We start from the raw sequence: 6,000 nt of genomic DNA, 5'->3' as shown, positions 1-6,000 counted from the left end.
AACCAGCAAAGGCATAGCTAAAGATGGCTGAAAGCGTTCGTGGTCCTGGCAGAACAAATGGTGCCGCTGTCTGGGTTCAGAGGAGCTGCCTCTCAGAAAAGACACTGCAGAAGGGAAGCAGAGTACAGGCTACACAGGGACAAATGGGACACTAGAGCTGGGGAGAAGGGTGAGCTGGTTAACACCCTCATATTAACTCCATCATACTGCACTGAGCTGTGTGAGGATGGCACAGATTGAATTAGGTGAAGTCACAACTTAAACAGATGATACACACAGCAGATAACATGGTATGTCTGTCAAATTCATTTCAGTCCAACACGTTTTTGTGGTTGCGTAACAAATACTGGCTGTGGATGGAAGTAGGAAAAATTCTGAAAGTTTTCTGCAAGTTTAAGCTTGTTCAGCAGGTGATGAGATAGGAAGATTTTCCTTTTCCAGTAAATATTTCATAGCACTTGTAGTCAACTGTACAAAAACAGTCTTCATCCGCTATCAAGTCTTTGCCATCCAGTGTGTGTTACACAAAAATAAGAGGCTGCAACATGGCTAGAAAAGAAAATGTATTGAGGAAAATGTGACACGGTTAAATTAAACAGAGCACATTTAGATTGATTGAAGTGAACACGATAACTTAGAGTCTGACTCTCGTCTATGGGGGACATAATTTATATAAAATCCTCTAATTTCTGTTTCCGTAGTTACAAAACCTATTAAAGGACAAGTAATAACATGCTACTTTCTCTAGGCATTTAAACTGTTTAACCATGACATCAAAAGCTTTTCTATTGATGTTTCGTGAATGAAAATGTCTGCATGCTGTGTTGGGTAAATCTGTTGACTTAAAGATGTGGTAAAGTTAGAACATTCAACCTTAAATTATCTGTAAGGGTAATACCGTGGTATCACTCTGTCTTGTTTTGCTCTGAAGCTCTTTGGGAGGGTAATCCAGATCACAGGAAGCTGAGGAGGACTGTCTCATGTGGCACAGACAGCCCAGGGGATTCGTCTGTCATCCGGCGCGATTAAGACACAAATCGTGCTTGAACAGTAATACTGCCCAACGCAGCACGCAACAGTGATAGACTTTCAGATGCTAATGGAAGTGGCTTAATCGAGAAATTTTGAGCTTGCTTGCTTTACACGGAAACAGCTAGCTATTACATAACTGAGACCTGTTGATCTACCTCGTTAAAAGGAACCATTTTAACTTCTGCAGTACCATGCAGGCTTCTTGTAAAAAGCATGCAGACACCGTGTTATTCCTGCACTTAACACTGACTAAAAGGTATACAAAACTTCAGTCATGTGTCATGTCTAAAGTTTCATGTTTAATCTCCCTGAAAACACACATGCTCACTTTCTTCTTCTTGTAAAGCCTGCATGAGAACTGACAAAACACCAAGATGGGTACAGCCTGCAAACAACACAACATATAAATAATCTGTGTAAACACACATGGTGTGACTGAATCAAGGATTACACAAATAGCGTAACCAGAGGCAGATCACATTTTGGTACAATGGATGTGTGGGGCCCATGTGAACTGGCCAATTGAAAACTTAAACCACATGCAAGGAGACCACACTGAAATTCTCTCTAAATACAGCAATATTTTTCATTATTTCTAATCAAAATGGACATGACGCAACCCCTCCAAGCCTATTTGCCAAGTGGAAATGATGTGAGGACTGGTTAATGGCATGCAGACTCAGTGAGTAGAAAGTAATAGTCAGTATGGTTCAAAAAGCCACAGAGTTATACGATATGTTATCTAGCTTGAAGAATGCGAGAGTTAATCCTGGAGCTTTAATCATGCCCTGGCAGTCTTATGGCACTCAACACACCTGGTTACCAAAGCCAATCGGTCACATCTCCAATGTTGGAAGATATTTATCACAGTTATTAGTGTACATGGGCTGACAGGTCAGCTGTAGCTTTACTGGTTTGTAAAGTCAGGAAAGTAGAGTAAAAGTACAATGCTGAAACTCCTTTTGCACCAAACTAATGTGGTAACAATTAAAAATAAAAAAATCTCACTCTACAATAATCCACTATTGGATGTTGAATATTGCTTTTAAAATCTGTTCAGTTTCTTTTAAAAAGTTACTGAGTATAATCAATTTGTTAGGTACCAAATGAAACCGATGCAAAAAACGTATGCTTGCTTGAATCTATCGACCAGCAGGGGGCGCTTTCTATGGCTGCAAAATGAAGGCCAGTTGCATACAAGTTTGAACATACGATCACTTTGCTAAGTAAACATGTTATTAACAAGTTTAAGATATTAACATTTAGTTTTATATCTTCCATATAGCAAAATGTTTTCATTATGTTAGCCATGACTGCATTTAAAGTGAGTTTGCAGAGTTTGCTTTATGCTGGGCTACAAGACAGAGCAGTATCAGGGGTTATGCGTCAGAGCCACTCCTGTCTTTAAAGTCCAGTTCTAAAGGTGCAAGTCTGTAACAAAAAACTCTGGTGGTTTTATATTGTAGTCCATGGCAAGTGCTTATTTACCAAATTCATATAAGAAAAACAAAGGACAGTACATCTCGATTTAACCCACACTCAAACGTTCTGTGTTTTGCATCACTTTTTATCCATAAGTTGTTTTGTGCACCACTTTTCATCCATAAAGTCGTGTTTTTTATTGCATAAAGATGGTAATTTGAAAAAAAAAAAGGGATGTTAAAATTACCTTGAGATTGTCTCTGTACTTGTAACCCTTAAATTATCTTTTAATTATCTTGAAAATTCTTCAAATACTACAATGAACATTATTTACTGCCTTTTAATGATAAAGTAAATGGGCAAGAGTATCATTAATGACCACTTTTCTCATATTAAGTAAACATAAGTGGATTATTGAATTAAAATGGTTTCTGAGGAAAGGCAGTAAAAAAAAAAAAAAATTCTGACAGATGAGTATACAATTTTATAACTCTGAACAATCTAGGTGTGGAAAACGTGACGCATGCCGTTTCAACATCCAACATCATAAACCTTTCTCGCTTTGACAGCTACAACAGGTAAATCCATATACTGTTTACATGAAGACAATGCTTGCCAATGCAGATGAGCACCTCCCACGCAGCAACTTCACTCCCCTTCTCGCTCTTGGCAGAGCATACCAATTTCCACCTGGATGGTCTTCAACTATGTGCCAAGAGGATATCACGGCAGCTCCATATCCTCTGTGTGACAGTGTAATTCCCTCTGCCCTGCAGCGATGTCTGCAAAACTCAGACAGTTTACATGTTCATGTAGCTACATTGCACTGGGGAAGAGTGATTTGCCAAGTATTCTGTGCATTTACTTGATTTCTGGCTCAAACATTTCAACACCGCACATGTTAGTGTAAAGTCTAAGAGGGGAGGAGTTGTTTTTCTTTTTTTTTTTTTAAATCAACAATTTTCAAACATTAAAACAGCCAAACTCAATCCCTCTGTTAGTAATACTACTATACTTTTACTGTTTCTATGTAGAGCAGCAGAGTAATCACTGCTGCGTGATTGAAGGGATGTAAGGTATGGAAAAGTATCATGTTCCAGACATTTCTCAACTCAGGTCTGAAAGGGAAAAAAAAACAACAACAATTTCTTCATATTGTATTTCACATTTAAGTACAGTACAAAGGAAACCAGCTAAATACATTTTAACCCTTTAGATTTTTATAAAATTTTTATTTAAAAAAAAAAAAAAAAAAAAGCCACACTTTTAAAATCAGTGATAGTTTTAGTCTTTATAGATATAAAATAATACAAGGTTTCAGTTAGCTATTAAAAAGAATACAAAGCTACACTATTAGATTGCAAAGCCCTCTGGGTAAGAGCCAGTGTATTACAGTAACTTAAGTATGAAACTACCTAAACTGGAAGCACTAAAGCTAATCCTATTAAGCCTTAGTTAAATAAAGGCACACGATACACTATAAGTATACCCAAGAATGGACCAGTAAATCGTTCGCCATCTCACAAAAGTCCAGTTAATTAACAATCCCAAAATCAAAAATAACACTCAGATAACAAACTCGGTGGAGAAACTTGATATCTGGATTCTGGGCTGCCATATATCGGAAAACTGTAATCGAGTGAGACGAACATTAGTTCCCTGCAGCATTTGCATGCCAAACCTGTGAGATAAAGCACTGGAGAGCCATTCAGGCTCTTTAACATGAGTCCAAATCACCCTGAGTTCAGCTGAACAAGCTTAAAACTATTTAAAGTATGAGCCCAAGATTGTCAGCATTTTTTCAGGTTAAGCAGAGTTTGAATATTTCATTGTGAGCAAATATTTTAGCTTGACTCTGCACAATTGTGCAGCAAGAAAATGTGTGCATAAGTGTGCATGCACATGAATATGAGGCTTGCATTGATATGATCTCTGATTTTTTACAGTATCCATCAACAATGCCCTAAAACCTGATAAAACTGTAACGCTTCTCATTTGCCAATGTTATTTTTCCAGATTTAACAGCGTTACAGATTTAAAATCTAAAACAGATATATAGCTTAAATACCTTTATGATGACTTGTCGGATGTGAATTTACTGATGGTCATCTGAATCTCTGAGAGTCAGGGTTGCTTATACAGTGACCAGGCGTGGACATGGTTTTAGAAACAACAGAATAATCCTCAGAAGATTATCAGACAGTATGAAAAAGGATTTTTGGAAAATAGGATGATACAACTATTTGAGATAACAAACAAACAAACAGCTAAAGGAACAAACAGGCATATGTTCATCAGTTTTTAAACCGATTCTGTATCGTAGACAGCAGCAAATACCCCCCCCCCCCTTCACTCTAAGCTACGGCTATCAGACAACTAAAGCTGCAAAAGTAAAATGACCTGGTGACTGGTAAAGCCCTTGGGAGAGTTTCTGTCTGGTTTCTGGGCTCATCTATCACTCCTGAGACTAGACAATTTGCACTCCACTGCTCCACAGAGCAAAGCGGAGAACTGACTTCTTCTGCCTGCAGCTCAAGGCGTGACCTGTTTTGATTGGATGGATTGTAATCTTTACATTTTTTAAACCCTAACATAAACCCAAATTTGCCAAGTACAACTTTAAAAAAATGGAGAAAAAAGGATGAAAAAAAGGAAGGATAAACCCTGAAAACAAGGTTCAGATATTTTAGTATTTAATCTGATATGTATGTTAATGGATGCGATCCTGGTCTCTGGGAATATCCAGGGAGCAGAGCCACAGATTACATCCCTGTGCCCTTCATTTTTGCAACAAGCCTGCCAGCAGCACTGTGGTCCTGCCCTCCTGGCCTTCAGGTCAGCGGACGCACCGATTACCTACAAGTCCTTGACACAAGACAAATCTTACCGCTTTCATCTATGTTGGTGGGTTACCCCTCAAAGCCTCGTTACAGGATTGACGCTTGCCAATTAGCACAATTAGCTTTTGGCAAGCTGCCGGAGGTGTCACATGGCACAAGCTTTGCACTGATGGTACCTGACAAGCCAGCAGATCTGTCATGACTGCCATTTCAGAGCATGTTTATTGCAGGACGGACAGGAAAAATGAGGAAAAAACAAACATGTGACAGATCCCTCACAAAGAGAGCGACTGGTGAAGAATAACCAGAAGCTGAAGAATATGTTTAAACTTCATTACGCTTACATTTCTGGTGTAAATATTTGTTACAGAGGATAAAAGGTCATATTTATGTGACTGCAATCATTTAGTCAATTCCTTATTGTAAAACCAGGTTACAGTCTGGTGGAGAGGTGGAGAGCTTGATAACTTTATCGCACTCTTTTCCCCCCTATATAATAGCACAGCCATATATTTTGCCTTTTTTAGTCATGGACAGAGTTTGTTTGTTAAAGACAGTCCCCCCGATGTTATATCCAGAATACTCAGTTGAGAGGTTGTGTCAAAATCTTGAAGATATGAAAAACACTGGCTGTTAAAGTGGCTTTATGGAGGGAAATCCAACTCAATTCAGGGATACATATCCCCCGAAAAATAGTATAGGCACG

General features: G+C 38.5%; 1 protein-coding gene across 1 annotated transcript in view; it reads right to left on the bottom strand.

The window, feature by feature from the left end:
* Positions 1-6,000, bottom strand: part of LOC306764365 (ADP-ribosylation factor-like protein 15) — a 103,294-nt gene that overhangs the window by 24,892 nt on the left and 72,402 nt on the right. The gene's annotated exons all lie outside the window — the stretch shown is intronic.

The sequence above is a fragment of the Telmatherina bonti genome, assembly GCF_933228915.1.
Source record: "Telmatherina bonti genome assembly, chromosome: 13".
NCBI lineage: Eukaryota > Metazoa > Chordata > Actinopteri > Atheriniformes > Telmatherinidae > Telmatherina > Telmatherina bonti.
The sequence above is the reverse complement of the archived record's forward strand: the minus strand, read 5'-3'. Positions and strand labels throughout refer to the sequence as shown.